Consider the following 21,316-nt stretch of genomic DNA (forward strand, 5'->3'; position numbering starts at 1 on the left):
ATTTTAAAGCCTTCCAACAGATAACCGTTTCACCGATAAAATTTTTGCTTGAATTCTTTTCATCTGTGCAGAATTGCCGATAACGCCCGTGTCAAATTTGTACAACTCCCGAAGACACTGAAAGTAAAATCCATCGTCCATTTGTATCACTGACTTTTTTCATGGGAGTACGTCATCAACGTTTCCCTGATTTGAGGTTTGGCACATTTGAGCCAACAATCTATCGCGAAGTTGTAGGAATTGACAGTAAAGCTTCTCGACAAACAGGATCTTGCAGATATACCGGAGTCGAGTATTATGGAAGTTCAATATCGCATGTTTCCTGTTTCTTCATGCTGACGGTATAGATATAGGCAGCATGGTCACAAAATAAAGGAGGCCATATTTCAGTGTGTAGCAGGTGGGACCTCAAATGACGCGATATATAAATTCTATCTAATCTGCTAGCGGAATGGCTTGTAACATGCGTAAAACCTGCCGCGGAGATCTTAAATGATATGCTCTAGTTCGACACACCGATTAAAATGTGGAGTTCGGTCTATTGGACGAAGCACATAATTAAAATCACCACCAAAAATGAGATCACTGTACTTGGTTCCGAAAAGCGTGGCGAAAAAATTCAGAACAGCGTTGACCATTACTGGACCCGGAAGTTGCGTAAATATTAATTAACCTGATGTTATTGACTGTTACTGCTATCCCTGCCGGTCACAAATTTTTCCTCACCATTTACAATGATCCCTTCTTTTAACAGTATGGCAGTTCCAAGTTCTAGTCCGTTGCCTGGGTTCGTGAAAGCGTTATATCCGGCGATGTGGTCTAAATTAGTATCAGTCACTTCCTGGAGCATTGAGACGTCTATGTCTGCCGCGTATAACAGATGTAAGTTTTAAGATACAGTCCACTGCGTATCTTGTTGAGAGTCAGGGTCTTGTAGGCCTGCGAAGTGGTCATAGATGTTTGGTGCGGAAGGAGAAAAGTCTAGGATTAGTCATACAGCTCGCAGTTTGAGGCGCTATCCGTTTCGGTCGTCTGAGTACCTATAGCCACGTTGACTTTGCTTCTGTCGACTGCTGAGAAAGGGGGCGTTGAGCCGGTCGAGGGTGTTTGATCCTTCTCCATCTCTAAATCTGCTTCATTCTTTTCATTTACGTCTGCCCAGTCTGTTACGGGAACAGTGCCTACTGTCTCACGAACTGGTGGATTCGTACCCTGTATCGCAGTGAGCCGAGTTGTTGTCTCAGTAGGTGTGCTGTCGGACGGCGTGGGTGCTTCTGACATGATGTCATCAGTGGTATCCCGCGAGCGCGAAGGCGAGGCGGCAGTTTCGGCCACTCCTTCTTTTAAATTGTGTCCAATTAATTTTGATATACCGAAGTTGCTTCTTTTTGTGCCATAGTCTCTGCTCTGACCTTAATTGATAACCTTCAAGCTGTTGTCGCCGTAATGTCAGTATTTTTGCCTGGACTTTAATTCTTTCATGGTTCCCAATAGCTGAGGCACCTTGCAGGTAGAGTTATCGGAGATAGTGAAAGTAATATTGTATCGTTTATGCTAAAAGCTCTTCTCCCGGGAGTAGTTGATGAAACATCTACGGATCTGAGGTTTGGTGCATTTGAGCCACCAATCCAGAGTCGAGTTGTAGGAGGCGGGTTTGGTCTGGCAGGCTCTCCACGTGGTGAGAAAGGCTTCGTGGGAGGCAGGGTCTTTAAAGTTGAAACATTAAGTTTCCACAGCCTTTTATATCGACAGGTTCCTTGTCGTTCCATATTTAATGTGCATATATATGCAGCGTGGTCTGAGAAAACGGTTGGTCGAACTTCAGACTGCAGGATGCGGTGTTTCAGATTGGGCGAGAATGAGTAGTTAGGTGGGTAAAGCCGGATGCCGCTCCATGCTTTTGCTCCCACGAATCAGTTGAATAGACGTCGGTTAGGATCCGTTCAAGTTCTGGCGATTTTTGAAGTTCGGAGTTGGGTCTTCGGCATGTATGACACTGTTATAGTTGCCTCCAAGGATAGTGGTTACAGTCGCCTCCAAGGATGGTATGGTTGCAGCGTACACCAAACAAAGGAACAATTCCTTCCTTAAAAAACTGTGCTCTTTGGCGCCGATTGGTAGAACCAGATGGGGCATAGACATTAATGATCCTGGTGTTATGAAAGGTGCCGGCAATACCTCAGGCGTCGGGCAGTTTTTCTATGTCTTTAATTCTGATGCCCTCATTGAAAATTAATGCAGTACCCAATTCACATCCGATTCTAGGATTGACTATGGCATTATACCCTTGAATGAAGTCAAGTTTGATGTTTGTTACTTCTTGTGAAAACAGTATGTCCACATCAGTTGCATATACAAAATCTTTTAAATTTTGTAAATTAAAGACGCTACATATTTTGTTGATATTCAGCGTAGCGATCGTAAAGGCCTGCAACGGAACTACGTTCACCAAATCGGAAGTACATTAGGAAAAACTCTAACAAGAAGTCACTTCTAAAAACCATTAAGAAATCTGAACTGATATACATATGGACAAAAGTCAGTACACTGTTAAATTTAGAAATATTCATGACTTGGGAGGGAATCTCTCTGTCTGGGGCAGTATCTGTCGCGGAGGTGCCATTCATAATGATGTCTTCCTGTTTTGTGGCCATTGTGGCGACTGTAACGGTTCCTGAGGTGTCCATAATTGCTTCCTCCACTGTAGTTTCGTCGAAATCGTCTGCCCACGGAGTAGACAGATCTCTCATCGGTTCGTCATTTAGTGTTTCACTATATGCAGGTTTATTCTGGTGACCTCTATTATCGATTTGGGAAATTGCTGCGTCATCCATATGCAAACTGACAGAATCTGAGACATTTTCCAGGACCAATGTGTCTTCTTTAGATGACCGCTGAGTGCATTTCGAGTTCCCAGATGCAGACTGGCGTATTTTGCCCCCTATTTGCATCGCCTGTTCACGCAGTTGTGGTGCAGTCTGATCTGCAACTTGGCGCGTGATCCTCCGTTTTTTTAGATTTCTTGGGAGAGGCGCCTCTTAGTTGACTTTGATCAGTACCTAAAGAAGCCTCAGGTTGCGAAGTAACACTACTCGAAGTGGCTGATGACAGGTCTGTTTTCATTGCTCCCTAGGGGCTGTTTCAGTTTCTAAACAAGCTTCAGGATGCGGAATAGCACCGCTGGAAGCAAATCGTGGCAAGTCCCTTTTAGTTGCACCTGGTAGGCTTTTGACATCTGCTAAGAACCTTCAGGATGCAGAGGAGCACTACTCGAGGCGACTGAGGTCGCGTCCGTATCCATTCCACAGTGACAACGGGCAGGAGCAGATACTTTTTAGGAGGGGGATTCGTTTTCTTCAGATGTTACACCTGAGTCGGTCGGTGTGTCTGTTGCTTCTGGATCTTTATTCGTAGTAACTTCGGGGGGCGAAGGACCACTTGCAAGACCGCGCGCCACGGCTACGTACGTCACGGGCTGTGTTGACATAGCAGAAGGTCTAGCGGCATCGCCGGCAGGCAGTTGCGCCATTCGCCTTTGAAGACATTCTGCACGAACGTGGCCTGCTAAGTTGCAGACAGCACACGTTTTCGGTTGTTCATCGTACATCACAACAGCTCTATAGCCGCAGGCGTTCATAAATTACGGAGTGTGCTTTTGAATTCGACTTTTAATTGGCGCACACCATTCAAAACAGGGAAATGTATGCAGCAGACCACCGTTCGGCAATATTACTCAATACTTTCCCGTATAGAGAAATAACAGCATTTATCTTATCACATGTTATCTCAAAGGGAAGTTCCCCCAGGGGGTTCACACCTCTTTTGTGGACACGTGCGTAGCGAGCACGGGACCCCGAGCTAATGTGGCCCTCCTTCCTTTCCGGGCTGCATACCTTCCCTTTCCTCATCCTTCCCCCTCCCTCATCTTCGCCCCCCCCCCTCACCTCTGGCTCTTTCCTTCCCTTTCTCCCCCTCTGGGAGTATGGTTTGTGCCTACGTCCGGAGACGGACGCTCTATACTGTTACAAATTCCTTGCTTTCTATACTTGCAAGACTTCGTCCTTCCTCTGTCCTTCTCTTTTCCTTCCCGCTTCTCACTGCACTTTTCTCCGCTGTGGCGTTTGAGACCCCCTCTTCTTTCCTTTCCCTTTCCCTTTCTTCCTCCCTGTGCGTGTATGAAGGCCGACCCACACACTTCCATGCGTAGCCGGTGAAGGGGTAACGCGTAATTCCCCGCCCCGGGTAGACAGGTAGGACACGTACGTACCCCCTGGTAACGGCCAGGCCCAGGGAGGGGTGATTACCTGAGCTGATACCTTCCGAAAGTGCCGATTGGTCCCTCCGTCCGTTTGTCGGGAGGTGTGACCTGAGGTGTGAACAATCACCTAAGGCGGGAGTGCCCTCAGTGAGGGCCCCCACAAGGGAGGAGCGCGCCATCGGAGACGCTGGTAATCATGGGGGATTCTTCTGCAATGGTTTCCTCACCTTCCACTATGTCTGCTCACAAACGTATGTTCACTGAGTCTCGGCCACAGACAGTTCTTCCATCGTTGCCACAGTTCTTTGTTGTTTCTCGGTCTGACGAAGGTCACGACTTCTCCATGGTCAACCCTTTCATTATTCAGAAAGGTGTAGACGTAATTGCAGGTCCTGTAAAGTCTTGTTCCAGATTACGGAATGGCACCCTGTTGTTAGAAACACACAGTGCCCTCCAGGCACAAAAATTGCTGCGTACTTCTCTGCTCCACACCTTCCCTGTCCGGGTGGAACCGCACCGTACCTTAAATTCCTCGCGCGGAGTCGTTTATACACGCTCCCTCGATGGATTGTCTGACGAAGAAACTCAGCACTACCTGTCTGAGTAGGGCGTAACGGCTGTTCATAGAGTTATGAAAAGGGTTGACACGAACATCATTCCAAACCGCACTGTCTTCTTGACATTTGACAAAGTTCAACTCCCATCGAAAATCAAAGCAGGCTATGAGATAATTTCCGTTCGCCCTTATGTCCCAAACCCTACGCGTTGCTATCGGTGTCAGCGGTTCAATCACACCAGCCAGTCCTGTTCCAATCCGGCCAAATGTGTTACGTGTGGCAAGGATGCCCATGAGGGTGCTTGCCCACCTCCATCCCCTCGCTGCATCAACTGTATGGGTGACGACGCTGCTTCCTCTCGAGATTGCCCCGTTTTTAAGGACTAAAAGCTCATCCAGGAAATAAGAGTGAAGGAAAAGGTGTCGACCTTCGCTGCTCGAAAAATATTCGCCAGTCGACAGCCCACCGTGCCTTAGACAGGAAAATACAGCACTGTCCTTGCTTCTCCTCGGCCAACAAAGGAGGCGGCCACGCAGACTTGCGACCTCACCTTTAGTGCCATGGTCGTCGGATCGGCCAGCGCAAAGATCGCCCGTTCAACCTCACCACTTTCGCCTGCCCACTCTATGGCTCACCCTTCATCGGGTTCTGCTAAATCTCGAGCCCAAAAGTCAGACACCAAGCCTTCCAAAAAAGAGCATACTCGTGAAGAGTTTTTACGTACCGCAACTTCCCAACCATCGATTCCTTCTTCATCTAAACATCATACTTACAAGAAGGCTACAAAGAAACCCAGTTCCTCTCCTTCTCCGCCAAGGCGTGTCCCATCTACAGCACCACCTGGCGGAAATCGCCCTCGGCCGTCTTCCGTGTCGCCGAGGCGCACTGCTGGTGGCCGGTCAACCGGCCGATCGCTGGTGGCAGGAGCTGCTCCTGACCAACCTATGGATCAGGATCTTCTGCCTTCGGCTGAATGCCATCCCATGCTGTCGGTCGCTAGCTCCGAGCAGTCTTTGAGTTGACAGCAACTTTGGTCACATTCCTCCATTTTCTGTTCACCCCATGTCCATTATCCACTGGAATATCCGCGGCATTCGAGCCAATGGGGATGAATTGTCGATCCTGTTAAGATCCTACTCGCCGGTCATCTTCTGTCTTCAGGAAACAATGCTGCGTCCCCATGACCGCTTTGTTCTCCCTCATTTTCAGTCTGTCCGATATGACCTCCCCTCTGTTGAAGGCACTCCAGCCCATGGAGGACTCATGATTCTTCTCCATGATACTCTCCATTATTACCCAATCCCCTTAAACACTTCCTTCCAAGCTGTCGCCGTCCGTCTTTCCCTTTCCGGATACATGTTCTCTCTTTGTACTGTATACATTCCATCGTCCACACCAATGGCACGAGCTGATCTCCTTCATCTTCTTGGTCTGCTTCCACCCCCCTATTTGCTGGTTGGGGACTTCAATGCCCACCACCCGCTTTGGGGATCTCCACATCCTTGTCCACGTGGCTCACTATTGCTAGACGTCTTCCACCAAGCGGATCTAGTTTGCCTCAACACTGGGGTCCCTACATTTTTGTCTGCCTCCACGACACATTTATCTCATTTGGACCTTACGGTCGGTACTGTTCCGCTGGCTCGGCGCTTCGAATGGTTCGCCCTTGATGACACACACTCCAGTGACCACGTTCCATGTGTCCTTAGACTGCAGCCTCAACTGCCATATATGCGTCCGAGACGCTGGAAGTTTGCCCAAGCCGATTGGACACTTTTTTCGTCTCTAGCGACATTCGATGACCGTCACTTTCCCAGCGTTGACGATGAGGTCACGCACGTTACCGACGTTATCCTTACAGCTGCGGAACGTTCAATACCACGCACCTCCGAATTGCCCCGGCGCCCGCCAGTTCCTTGGTGGAACGAGGCATGCTGTGACGCAATACGTGAGCGGCGACATGCTCTTCGCATTTTCCGTCACCATCCTACTTTGGCCAACTGTATCCGCTATAAGCAGTTCCGTGCGCGATGCCGTCGTGTCATCCGCGATAGCAAGAAGGCAAGCTGGAAATTCTTTATTAGCTCATTTAACACCTTCACTCCCTCCTCGGAAGTTGGGAGTCGGCTTCGACAGTTCTCAGGCGCGCGCCTAGTTTCTCCCCGGTCTCTGGGCTCACTGTCGCGCATGATACATTAGTGGAACTCGTCGCAGTTTCTAACTCATTGGGTCAGCACTTTGCTGAGATTTCGAGCTCTTCAAATTACCCGCCAGCGTTTCTCCCGAAGAAACGTGCAGCGGAAGTGCGACCTCTTGCTTTCTCCTCTCAAAATCGCGAAAGCTACAATACTGTTTTCTCCATGCGGGAACTCCAACATGCACTCTCTTCTCGCTCCTCCGCCCCAGGACCGGATGGTATCGACGTCCAAATGTTGCTGCATTTATCAACCCATAGTCTGCGTTACCTCCTTCGCCTTTATAATCGAATTTGGACCGACAGTACTTTTCCCAGACGATGGCGGGAAGCTATCGTCGTTCCCGTTCCGAAACCTGGAAAGGACAAACATCTCCCCTCTAGCTATCGCCCCATTTCTCTCACGAGTAGTGTCTGTAAGGTTTTGGAGTGTATGGTGAATTACCGTCTAGCGTGGTGGCTGGAGTCCCGCAGTCTTTTAACACCTGCCCAATGCGGATTCCGAAAGCATCGTTCTGCCGTTGACCATCTTGTTGCTCTCTCCACTTATATCATGAATAATTTTCTCCGGAAACGCCAAACAGTAGCGATATTTTTTGATCTGGAGAGAGCATACGATACCTGTTGGAGGACAGGTATCCTCCGCACACTGTTGTGTTGGGGCTTTCGAGGTCGGCTGCCCCATTTTCTTCGCGAATTTATGGCAGAGCGCACATTTAGGGTGCGGGTGAACACTACTCTCTCCCGTACTTTCTCCCAAGAAAACGGGGTACCCCAGGGCTCCGTGCTGAGTGTTGTACTGTTTGCCATTGCCATCAATCCAATTATGGATTGTCTCCTTCCTGATGTCTCGGGCTCCCTCTTTGGACGATTTTGCGATCTACTACAGCTCTCAACGGACCAGCCTTCTTGAACGACGTCTTCAAGGGTGTCTCGATCGCCTCCACTCTTGGAGCATCGAAACCGGCTTCCGTTTTTCTCCCAGTAAGACCGTTTGTGTTAATTTTTGGGACGTAAGGAGTTTCTTCCACCCTCCTTACATCTAGGACCTGTCAACCTTCCGTTTTCGGACGTCGCTAAATTCTTGGGTCTTATGTTTGACAGAAAACTATGCTGGTCCTCCCCCATTTCGTATCTTTCGGCTCGCTGTCTGCGATCCCTCAACACCCTCCGTGTCCTGAATGGTACCTCCTGGGGAGCGGACCGAGTGGTCCTTCTCCGCCTCTATCGCGCCTTAGTGCGCTCGAAATTGGACTATGGAAGCATAGTCTACTCCTCTGCTCGGCCGTCTATTCTTCGGCGTCTCGGCTCTATCCACCACCGTGGATTACGTTTAGTGTCTGGAGCTTTTTACACTAGCCCTGTGGAAAGCCTTTATGCTGAGACTGCTGAACCTCCGCTGTCCAATCGGCGAGCAGTCCTTCTGAGCCGTTATGCCAGCCATCTGTCTTCCATGCCTGCTAATCCAGCCCATGACATATTTTTCGACGCCTCCTTTGATGTAGGGTCTGCAGGCCGCCCCTCCTCCCTACTACCACCGGGAGTCCGTTTCCGTCAACTGCTCCATTCTCTTTCCTTCCGCTTTCCTACAACCTTCTTGACAACTTGGGGTACAGCACCGCCTTGGCTCCATCCCCGGATCTGCCTGCTCCGTGACCTTTGTCGATTTCCCAAGGATGGTACCCCTTCACTTGTTTATCGTCGGGCATTTGCTGCTCTATGTGCACAAATGACGGAAGCCACATTTATTTACACCGATGGCTCGAAAACATCATTAGGTGTAGGGAGTGCCTATGTTGTTGGCGACACCCCAAATCACTTTCGGCTTCCCGACCAGTGTTCGGTGTATACTGCTGAGCTTTACGCTGTTCTCCAGGCTGTCCTCTACATCCGCCGCCATCAGCGGATACAGTACGTTACCTGCACCGATTCTCTCAGCTCTCTCCTCAGTCTCCAAGCTCTTTACCCTGTGCACCCTCTCTGGTCCACCGGATTCAGGACTGTCTGCGCTTGCTCCACCTGGTGGGCGTCTCGGTGGCGTTCCTCTGGCTCCCTGGACACGTTGGTATCTGCGGAAATGAGGCGGCCGATATTGCAGCCAAGGCTGCAGTCTTCTTCGGCCAGCTATTCCATCGATTCCCGTCGCCGATCTACGGCGCGTTTTATGTCGTCGTGTTGTTCATTTATGGCACGCGCACTGGTCGACACTTCCCCAAAATAAATTGCGGTACGTGAAAACTCTTCCTTGTACTTGGACCTCTTCCTCCCGAACGCGTCGTCGGGAGGAGGTAATTTTAACTAGACTCCGGATAGGGCACTGTCTTTTTAGCCATAGACATCTTTTAAGCGGCGATCCTGCTCCACTCTGTCCCCACTGCTCTCAGTTGTGGACGGTAAGACACCTTTTAATTGAGTGCCCCTATTTTACTCCGTTACGCGCCTGTCTACAGCTGTCGCCTGATATATCGTCAATTTTAGCAGATGACACGCGATCGGCCGATCGCGTTCTAGAGTTAATTCGTGCCAGTGAAATGTCGTCAGCCATTTGAAGTTTTTTTGGGACAACCAACCCCCTTCTGTAGTGAATTTTTAAGCCTTCCTTCTGCTTTTAGTTTCTCCAATTTTATGACTTTCGTTCCCATTGCTGCTAGTTTCCGTTTTCGTTTTTTTACTGTTTCCTAAGTCATCGACCGGGCGCTAATGACCGTAGCAGTTTTGCGCCCTAAAACCATAACAAAATAAAAATCAAAGGGAAGTTCAAAGACTCGTACGGTTCGAACACCTAGACCAGCATGTTGTTGTTGTTGTTGTTGTTGTTGTTGTTGTTGTTGTGGTATTCAGTCCGGAGACTGGTTTGATGCAGCTCTCCATGCTACTCTATCCTGTGCAAGCTTCATCTCCCAGTACTTACCGCAACCCATATCCTTCTGAATCTGCTTAGTGTATTCATCTCTTGGTCTCCCTCTATGATTTTTACCCTCCAAGCTGCCCTCCAATTCTAAATTTGTGATCCCTTGATGCCTCAGAACATCTCCTACTAACCGGTCCCTTCTTTTTTTACAGTTGTGCCACATACTCCTCCCAAATTCTATTCAATACTTCATCATTAGTCATGTGATCTACCCATCTAATATTCAGCGTTCTTCTGTAGCACCACATTTCGAAAGCTTCTATTCTCTTCTTGTCCAAACTATTTATCGTCAATGTTTCACTTCCATACATGGCTACACTCCATACAAATAATTTCAGAAACGACTTCCTGACACTTAAATCTATACTCGATTTTAAGAAATTTCTCTTCTTCAGGAACGCTTTCCTTGCCATTGCCAGTCTACATTTTATATCTTCTCTACTTCGACCATCATCAGTTAGTTTGCTCCCCAAATAGCAAAACTCCTTTACTACGTTAAGTGCCTCATTTCCTAGTGTAATTCCCTCAGCATCACCAGACTTCAGTCGACTACATTCCATTATCCTCGTTTTGCTTTTGTTGATGTTCATCGTAAATCCTCCTTTCAAGACACTGTCCATTCCGTTCAACTGCTCTTCCAAGTCCTTTGCTGTCTCTGATAGAATTACAATGTCATCGGCGAACCGCAAAGTTTTTATTTCTTCTCCATTGCTTTCAATACCTACTCCGAACTTTTCTTTTGTTTCCTTTACTGCTTGCTGAATATACAGATTGAATAACATCGGGGAGAGGCTACAACCCTGGCTCACTCCCTTCCCAACCACTGCTTCCCTTTGATGTCCCTCGACTCTTATAACTGCCATCTGGTTTCTGTACAAATTGTAAATAGCCTTTCGCTCCCTGTATTTTCCCCTGCCACCTTGAGAATTTGAAAGAGAGTATTCCAGTCAACATTGTCAAAAGCTTTCTCTAAGTCTACAAATGCTAGAAACGTAGGTTTGCCTTTCCTTAATCTTTCTTCTAAGATAAGTCGTAAGGTCAGTATTGCCTCACGTGTTCAAATATTTCTACGGAATCCAAACTGATCTTCCCCGAGGTCGGCTTCTACTAGTTTTTCCATTCGTCTCTCCCCCCTACGGGTCCGGGGATTAGAATAGGCCCGCGGTATTCCTGCCTGTCGTAAGAGGCGACTAAAAGGAGTCCATCCCCCTCACGGGGGTAGTTAGCGCCTGCGTCCCGAGACGGACGGTTTCACGAGCTATAATCGTGGTCTTTTTGGTTTTAAACTTCTCGTTTCTTCCTTCCTTTTGTTGGTCCCTTTCTTTGCTCTTCTCCACCTCACTGTCTTCCTTACTCTTTCCCTTGACTTCTCCTTGCCTTCTCATTGCCTTTTTCTCCTTGCCTTCTCATTGCCTTTTTCTCCTTGCCTTCTCATTGCCTTTTTCTCCTTGCCTTCTCATTGCCTTTTTCTCCTTGCCTTCTCATTGCCTTTTTCTCCTTGCCTTCTCATTGCCTTTTTCTCCTTGCCTTCTCATTGCCTTTTTCTCCTTGCCTTCTCATTGCCTTTTTCTCCTTGCCTTCTCATTGCCTTTTTCTCCTTGCCTTCTCATTGCCTTTTTCTCCTTGCCTTCTCATTGCCTTTTTCTCCTTGCCTTCTCATTGCCTTTTTCTCATTGCCTTTTTCTCATTGCCTTTTTCTCATTGCCTTCTTTTCATTGCCTTTTTCTCATTGCCTTCTTTTCATTGCCTTTTTCTCATTGCCTTCTTTTCATTGCCTTCTTTTCATTGCCTTCTTTTCATTGCCTTCTTTTCATTGCCTTCTTTTCATTGCCTTCTTTTCATTGCCTTCTTTTCATTGCCTTCTTTTCATTGCCTTCTTTTCATTGCCTTCTTTTCATTGCCTTCTTTTCATTGCCTTCTTTTCATTGCCTTCTTTTCATTGCCTTCTTTTCATTGCCTTCTTTTCATTGCCTTCTTTTCATTGCCTTCTTTTCATTGCCTTCTTTTCATTGCCTTCTTTTCATTGCCTTCTTTTCATTGCCTTCTTTTCATTGCCTTCTTTTCATTGCCTTCTTTTCATTGCCTTCTTTTCATTGCCTTCTTTTCATTGCCTTCTTTTCATTGCCTTCTTTTCATTGCCTTCTTTTCATTGCCTTCTTTTCATTGCCTTCTTTTCATTGCCTTCTTTTCATTGCCTTCTTTTCATTGCCTTCTTTTCATTGCCTTCTTTTCATTGCCTTCTTTTCATTGCCTTCTTTTCATTGCCTTCTTTTCATTGCCTTCTTTTCATTGCCTTCTTTTCATTGCCTTCTTTTCATTGCCTTCTTTTCATTGCCTTCTTTTCATTGCCTTCTTTTCATTGCCTTCTTTTCATTGCCTTCTTTTCATTGCCTTCTTTTCATTGCCTTCTTTTCATTGCCTTCTTTTCATTGCCTTCTTTTCATTGCCTTCTTTTCATTGCCTTCTTTTCATTGCCTTCTTTTCATTGCCTTCTTTTCATTGCCTTCTTTTCATTGCCTTCTTTTCATTGCCTTCTTTTCATTGCCTTCTTTTCATTGCCTTCTTTTCATTGCCTTCTTTTCATTGCCTTCTTTTCATTGCCTTCTTTTCATTGCCTTCTTTTCATTGCCTTCTTTTCATTGCCTTCTTTTCATTGCCTTCTTTTCATTGCCTTCTTTTCATTGCCTTCTTTTCATTGCCTTCTTTTCATTGCCTTCTTTTCATTGCCTTCTTTTCATTGCCTTCTTTTCATTGCCTTCTTTTCATTGCCTTCTTTTCATTGCCTTCTTTTCATTGCCTTCTTTTCATTGCCTTCTTTTCATTGCCTTCTTTTCATTGCCTTCTTTTCATTGCCTTCTTTTCATTGCCTTCTTTTCATTGCCTTCTTTTCATTGCCTTCTTTTCATTGCCTTCTTTTCATTGCCTTCTTTTCATTGCCTTCTTTTCATTGCCTTCTTTTCATTGCCTTCTTTTCATTGCCTTCTTTTCATTGCCTTCTTTTCATTGCCTTCTTTTCATTGCCTTCTTTTCATTGCCTTCTTTTCATTGCCTTCTTTTCATTGCCTTCTTTTCATTGCCTTCTTTTCATTGCCTTCTTTTCATTGCCTTCTTTTCATTGCCTTCTTTTCATTGCCTTCTTTTCATTGCCTTCTTTTCATTGCCTTCTTTTCATTGCCTTCTTTTCATTGCCTTCTTTTCATTGCCTTCTTTTCATTGCCTTCTTTTCATTGCCTTCTTTTCATTGCCTTCTTTTCATTGCCTTCTTTTCATTGCCTTCTTTTCATTGCCTTCTTTTCATTGCCTTCTTTTCATTGCCTTCTTTTCATTGCCTTCTTTTCATTGCCTTCTTTTCATTGCCTTCTTTTCATTGCCTTCTTTTCATTGCCTTCTTTTCATTGCCTTCTTTTCATTGCCTTCTTTTCATTGCCTTCTTTTCATTGCCTTCTTTTCATTGCCTTCTTTTCATTGCCTTCTTTTCATTGCCTTCTTCTCATTGCCTTCTTCTCATTGCCTTCTTTTCATTGCCTTCTTCTCATTGCCTTCTTCTCCTTGCCTTCTCTGGTCTCCGCCTCGGCGTTTGAGACAGTCTGTCCTCTTTCTCCCTCTCTCTCTTCTTTTTCCTCTTCTTCCTTCCTCCCTGTGCGTGTCTGAAGGCCGACCCACGCGTTCGCACGCGTAGCCGGTGACGGGGTAACGCGTAAGTCCCCGCCCTGGGTAGACATGTAAGGCACGCGCGTACCCCCTGGTAAAGGCCAGGCCCGGGGAGGGGTGATTGCCTGAGCTGATACCTTCTGACCATGCCGATTGGTCCCTCCGTCTGTTTCTCGGGAGGTGTGACCTGAGGTGTAAACATTCACCTAAGGCGGGAGTGCCCTCTGAGAGGGTCCCCACAAGGAAGGAGCGCGCCATCGGAGACGCTGGCAATCATGGGGGATTCCTCCGCAATGGATTCTACTCCATCGCTTTCGACTTCGACCCAAAAACGGAAACGTGACCAGCCAACAGTGACAAAAGTACTACCGCCTGCCCCACAGTTCCTCGTAGTTTCTCGCACTGAGGACGGAAAGGATTTTTCCTCTGTCAACCCTTTTGTTATTCAGAAGGGCGTTGATGCCATAGCCGGATCTGTCAAATCTTGTACCAGGTTGCGTAACGGCACCTTATTACTAGAAACTGAGAGTGCCTTTCAGGCACAAAAACTGCTTCGGGCCACCCTCCTGTACACGTTCCCTGTCCGGGTGGAGGCCCACCGTACTTTGAATTCGTCTCGTGGTGTAGTGTATACTAGCTCCCTCGACGGATTGACTGACGAGGAGCTTCAATCTTTCCTCGCTGAGCAGGGCGTGACGGCTGTCCATCGGGTCATGAAAAAGGTCAACAACGACCTTGTACCGACCCGGACACTCTTCTTGACCTTCGATAGTGTTAAGCTGCCATCGCGCATCAAGGCGGGCTACGAGGTTATTTCTGTTCGCCCCTATGTCCCGACACCTACGCGCTGCTACCAGTGTCAGCGTTTCAATCACACTCGACAGTCTTGTTCCAATGCGGCTAAATGTGTCACTTGTGGCAGGGATGCCCATGAGGGTGACTGTCCACCTCCGTCTCCTCATTGTGTGAACTGTCAGGGTGACCATGCCGCATCCTCCCGCGACTGTCCTGTCTATAAGGACGAACGTTGCATCCAAGAAATTCGTGTCAAAGAGAAAGTGTCCACCTCGGCTGCTCGCAAGCTATTGGCTAGTAGGAAGCCCACGCTGCTCCCAGCGGGGAAATATAGAACTGTCCTCGCCTCTCCTCGGACTACCCGGGAGGTCGCAACCCAGACATGCGATCTGACCTTCAGCACCACGGTCGTCCGTTCGGCCAGTGCTAAGATCGCGCGGTCGACGTCTCCTCTTCCTCCCATCACACCACAGACACCAGCCACTTCCTCAGCTTCTGCTAAGTCGAAGACCCCGAAGTCAGATGCACGGTCCTTCAAGAAGGAACCGTCCCGTGCAGACTTCCTCCGTCCCTCGACCTCCCAGCCTTCGACCGGTACTTCCACCAAACGTCCTTCCAAAAAGGCGCATAGGAAGCACAGTTCTCCTTCTCCGCCACGGCGCATCTCTTCTCCTGCGCCACCCAGCGGTTGCTGCCCCAGGCCGTCATCCGTTTCGCCTGGCCGCACCGCCGGTAGCCGTACATCTGGCCGTTCACCGGCGGAGGAAGCTCCCCCTCCCGGCCATCCTCCCGAGATGGCCGATGACCCTATAGACCCCATGGACGATGACTGTCCGCCTACTGATAGCGGCGGCAGTGCTCGCTCGAAGCCAGGCCCTAAGCGGCCTTCGAGGTGACCCCTTCTCTCATCTTCCTTTTCTTACGATGGCACTTATTCACTGGAATATTCGCAGCATTCGCTCCAACCGAGAGGATTTGAAGTTGCTGCTCCGCTTGCATCGTCCGCTCGTCGTAGCCCTCCAGGAAACGAAGCTACGCCCATGCGATCACATTGCCTTGGCACACTACACCTCTGTGCGTTTTGACCTACCCCCTATGGTAGGAATCCCAGCTCATGGAGGGGTTATGTTGCTGGTCCGGGATGATATTTACTACGATCCCATCACATTGCACACCGGCCTGCAGGCAGTCGCCATCCGCATTACTCTCCCCACTTTTACGTTTTCCTTTTGTACCATTTACACTCCCTCGTCATCTGCCGTTACCAGGGCAGACATGATGCAACTTATTGCTCAGCTACCTGCACCGTTTTTGTTAACTGGAGACTTCAATGCCCACCATCCCCTTTGGGGTTCTCCAGCCTCCTGCCCGAGGGGCTCCTTGTTAGCAGACCTTTTCAACCAGCTCAATCTTGTCTGCCTTAATACTGGCGCCCCTACTTTTCTTTCGGACACATCTCATACCTATTCCCATTTAGACCTCTCTATATGTACTCCCCAACTTGCACGCCGGTTTGAGTGGTATGCACTTGCTGATACATATTCGAGCGACCACTTCCCGTGTGTTGTCCATCTCCTGCAGCATACTCCCTCTCCGTGCTCCTCTAGTTGGACCATCTCCAAGGCAGACTGGGGGCTCTTCACTTCCAGGGCGACCTTTCAGGATCAAACCTTCACAAGCTGCGATCGTCAGGTCGCACACCTCACGGAAGTCATTCTCGCTGCTGCTGAATATTCCATCCCTCACCCTACTTCTTCTCCACGTCGCGTGCCGGTCCCCTGGTGGACCGCAGCATGTAGAGACGCTTTACGTGCTCGTCGACGTGCTTTACGCACCTTTAAAAGCCACCCTACAGTGGCGAATTGTATTAATTATAAACGATTACGTGCTCAGTGTCGTCGTATTATTAATGAAAGCAAGAAAGCCAGCTGGGCTGCTTTCACAAGCACCTTCAACAGTTTTACCCCTTCTTCTGTTGTCTGGGGTAGCCTGCGCCGGCTATCAGGCACTAAGGTCCACTCCCCAGTTTCTGGCTTGAAGGTCGCGAATGAAGTCCTTGTGGCCCCTGAGGCTGTCTCCAATGCCTTCGGCCGCTTTTTCGCCGAGGTTTCGAGCTCCGCTCATTACCACCCTGCCTTCCTCCCCCGCAAACAGGCAGAGGAGGCTAGGCCACCTGACTTTTGCTCCTCGAATTGTGAAAGTTATAATGCCCCATTCACCATGCGGGAACTCGAAACCGCACTTCGCCGATCACAGTCCTCCGCTCCAGGGCCTGATTCTATTCATGTTCAGATGCTGAAGAACCTTTCTCCTGCGGGTAAAGGTTTTCTTCTTCGTACATACAATCGCATCTGGATTGAGGGACATGTTCCCGCATGCTGGCGCGAGTCTATTGTTGTCCCGATTCCTAAGCCGGGGAAGGACAAGCACTTGCCTTCCAGTTATCGACCTATCTCACTTACCAGCTGTGTCTGTAAAGTGATGGAGCGAATGGTTAACTCTCGATTGGTTTGGCTGCTTGAGTCTCGACGCCTACTTACCAATGTCCAATGTGGATTTCGTAGGCGCCGCTCTGCTGTTGACCATCTGGTTACCTTGTCGACCTTCATTATGAATAACTTCTTGCGGAAGCGCCCGACCGCGGCTGTGTTCTTTGATTTGGAGAAGGCTTACGACACCTGTTGGAGGGCGGGCATTCTCCGCACCTTGCATACATGGGGCCTTCGCGGTCGCCTCCCTCTTTTTATTCGTTCCTTTTTAATGGATCGACAGTTCAGGGTACGTGTGGGTTCTGTCCTGTCCGACACCTTTCGCCAGGAGAATGGGGTGCCACAGGGCTCAGTTTTGAGCGTCGCTCTGTTCGCCATCGCGATCAATCCAATAATGGATTGCCTCCCAGCTGATGTATCAGGCTCCCTTTTCGTGGACGATTTTACCATCTATTGCAGCGCGCAGTGTACACGTGTCCTGGAGCGCTGTCTTCAGCGTTCTCTTGACCGTCTTTACTCCTGGAGTGTCGCCAATGGCTTCCGTTTTTCTGCCGAGAAGACGGTCTGTATTAACTTCTGGTGCTACAAAGAGTTTCTCCCACCGTCGTTACGACTCGGTCCCGTTGCTCTCCCAATCGTGGAGACAACCAAATTTTTAGGTCTTACCTTTGACAGGAAACTTAGCTGGTCTCCACATGTGTCATATTTGGCCGCCCGTTGTACCCGTTCTTTAAATGTCCTCCGTGTTCTCAGTGGTATGTCGTGGGGTGCGGATCGAACCGTCCTACTTCGTCTATATCGGTCGATCGTCCGCTCCAAGCTGGATTATGGGAGCTTCGTATACTCCTCTGCACGGCCATCCATCTTACGCCGCCTCAACTCCATACAACATCGGGGTTTACGACTTGCGATCGGAGCATTTTATACCAGTCCCGTAGAGAGTCTTCATGCTGACGCTGGCGAATTGCCACTCACTTACCGGCGCGATATACTGCTTTGTCGGTATGCCTGTCGGCTACTGTCAATGCCCGACCATCCGTCTTATCGTTCCTTTTTTGACGACTCTCTTGACCGTCAATATAGGTTGTATGTCTCTGCCCTGCTACCCCCTGGAGTTCGCTTTCGTCGCCTCCTTCAACACCTTAATTTTTCACTCCCTGCAACCTTTCGAGTGGGCGAGAGCCACACGCCACCTTGGCTCCAGGCTCAGGTCCGCGTTCACCTTGACCTCAGCTCGCTCCCAAAAGAGGTCACCCCCAGTTCGGTCTACCACTCCCGTTTTTTGGAACTTCGTTCGAAGTTCATCAACATGACTTTCATTTATACAGATGGTCTAAGACCAATGACGGGGTCGGGTGCTCCTTTATAGTCGGGGCACAAAGTTTCCAATACCGGCTCCATGATCATTGTTCGGTCTTCACAGCTGAGCTCTTTGCCCTCTACCAGGCTGTTCTTTACATCTGCCGCCACCGACATTCTGCTTATGTCATCTGCTCAGATTCCCTGAGCGCCATCCAGAGCCTCAGTGATCCGTACCCGGTTCACCCTTTCGTACACCGGATCCAACGCTCTCTTCAGCGGCTGGTGGACGTCGGTCCGCCGGTTAGCTTTATGTGGGTTCCTGGCCATGTCGGTATCCCTGGGAACGAAGCTGCAGATGCCGCGGCCAAGGCTGCGGTCCTCCAGCCTCGGACAGCTTCTTGTTGTGTCCCTTCGTCCGATTTTAGCAGGGTCATTTGTCGGCGCGTTGTGTCGCTGTGGCATGCCGATTGGGCTGCACTTACCGACAACAAGCTTCGGGCCTTAAAACCTCTTCCCGTGGCTTCGACGTCCTCCTCACGCCCTTCTCGGCGGGAGGAGGTCGTTTTAGCAAGGTTAAGGATTGGACACTGCCGGTTCAGCCATCGCCATCTGCTGACGGCTGCGCCGGCGCCGTTCTGCCCATGTGGGCACTTGCTGACGGTTAGACACATTTTACTGTCCTGTCCCGATCTTAACCAACTGCGCCTCGATCTTAACCTGCCTAATACTTTCGATGCCGTTTTAGCGGATGACCCACGAGCAGCTGCTCGTGTTCTTTGTTTTATCACTTTGACAAACCTCGCTAAGGACATTTGATGTTGTTTTTTAATCCTATGCCTGTCAGTCTCTTTTAGCGTGTTTTCTCTTTTAGTTGTTGTCCACTTGTGCCTCGCGGTGCAGTTTTAGAGTAGTCAGGGCGCTAATGACCATTGAAGTTGTGCGCCCTAAAACCACAAAAAAAAAAAAAAAAAAAAAAAAAAACCATTCGTCTCTAAGGAATTCGCGTTAGTATTTTGCAGCTGTGACTTATTAAACTGATAGTTCGGTAATTTTCACATCTGTCAACACCTGCTTTCTTTAGGATTGGAATTATTATATTCTTCTTGAAGTCTGAGGGTATTTCGCCTGTCTCATACATCTTGCTCAACAGAAGGTAGAGTTTTGTCAGTACTGGCTCTCCCAAGGCCGTCATTAGTTCTAATAGAATGTTGTCTACTCCCGGGGCCTTGTTTCGACTCAGGTCTTTCAGTGTTCTGTCATATTCTTCACGCAGTATCGTATCTCCAATTTCATCTTCATATACATCCTCCTCCATTTCCATAATATTGTCCTCAAGTACATCGCCCTTGTATAGACCCTCTATATACTCCTTCCACCTTTCTGCTTTCCCTTCTTTGCTTAGAACTGGGTTTCCATCTGAGCTCTTGATATTCATACAAGTGGTTCTCCTCTCTCCAAAGGTTTCTTTAATTTTCCTGTACGCAGTATCTATCTTACCCTAGTGAGATAAGCCTCTACATCCTTACATTTGTCCTCTAGCCATCCCTGCTTAGCCATTTTGCACTTCCTGTCGATCTCATTTTTGAGACGTTTGTATTCCTTTTTGCCTGCTTCATTTACTGCATTTTTATATTTTCTCCTTTCGTCAATTAAGTTCATATTTCTTCTGTTACCAAGGAGTTCTACTAGCCCTCGTCTTTTTACCTACTTGATCCTCTGCTGCCTTCACTACTTCATCCCTCAGAGCTACCCATTCTTCTTCTACTGTATTTCTTTTCCCCATTCTTGTCAATCATTCCCCAATGCTCTCCCTGAAACTCTCTACAACCTCTGGCTCTTTCAGTTTATCCAGGTCCCATCTCCTTGAATTCCCACCTTTTTGCAGTTTCTTCAGTTTTAATCTGCAGTTCATAACCAATAGATTGTGGTCAGAGTCCGCATCTGCCCCTGGAAATGTCTTAAAATTTAAAACCTGGTTCCTAAATCTCTGTCTTACCACATTATATAATCTATCTGAAATCTGTCAGTGTCCCCAGGCTTCTTCCATGTATACAAACTTCTTTCATGATACATGAACCAAGTGTTAGCTATGATTAAGTTATGCTCTGTGCAAAACTCTACCAGGCGGCTTCCTTTGTCATTTCTTACCCCCAATCCATATTCACCTACTACGTTTCCTTCTCTCCCTTTCCTACTGTCGAATTCCAATCACCCATGACTATTAAATTTTCGTCTCCCTTCACAACCTGAATAATTTCTTTTATCTCATCATACATTTCAATTTCTTCATCTGCATATAAACTACTACTGTAGGAGGCGTGGGCTTCGTGTCTATCTTGGCCACAATAATGCGTTCACTATGCTGTTTGTAGTAGCTTACCCGCAATCCTATTTTTTTTATTCATTATTAAACCTGCTCCTGCATTACCCCTATTTGATTTTGTATTTATAACCCTGTATTCACCTGACCAAAAGTCTTCTTCCTCCTGCCACCGAACTTCACTAATTCCCACTATATCTAACTTTAACCTATGCATTCCCCTTTTTAAATTTTCTAACCTACCTGGTCGGTAGGTTAATGTTGCAAGGCCAGGTCAGTCAATCATCCAGACTGTTGCCCCTGCAACTACTGAAAAGGCTGCTGCCCCTCTTCAGGAACCACACGTTTGTCTGGCCTCTCAACAGACACCCCTCCGTTGCGGTTGCACCTACGGTACGGCCATATGTATCCCTGACGCACGCAAGCCTCCCCACCAACGGCAAGGTCCATGGTTCATGGGGAAGTAGATCAGCATGTGAAACGATAACCTCCCCAACATTGCCGTCAGAATGTTTAAATTTCATGACGCCACCACAAGATTGAAATATCCTTTCACACAACTCTCGACTGACAAGTTTGACGTAAACAACACTGCTCATAATCGAAAAATGGATGCTGCTAATACCATAAAGTCCTATTATAACATCAACCTCTAACCACTGTTCAACATCAAATGATTTCGGTCGGCTAAAGTTGCGATCAAACGTTAATTTCAGTGTATCTTTTCGTTGCGGTTGGGACATCTGTTAATTCGTTTCCATTTCTACACAAACACTACAGACAGCGACGCGTTGCAGCAAGAGCAGAGACTTACCACGTGGTGCTAACGCAGCGCAGCA

General features: G+C 48.0%; 1 protein-coding gene across 1 annotated transcript in view; it reads right to left on the reverse strand.

The window, feature by feature from the left end:
* The window catches only part of LOC126176525 (uncharacterized), a 188,570-nt gene that overhangs the window by 90,928 nt on the left and 76,326 nt on the right, over positions 1-21,316 (reverse strand). The gene's annotated exons all lie outside the window — the stretch shown is intronic.

This window comes from Schistocerca cancellata, chromosome 3, assembly GCF_023864275.1.
Source record: "Schistocerca cancellata isolate TAMUIC-IGC-003103 chromosome 3, iqSchCanc2.1, whole genome shotgun sequence".
Classification (NCBI taxonomy): Eukaryota; Metazoa; Arthropoda; class Insecta; order Orthoptera; family Acrididae; genus Schistocerca; species Schistocerca cancellata.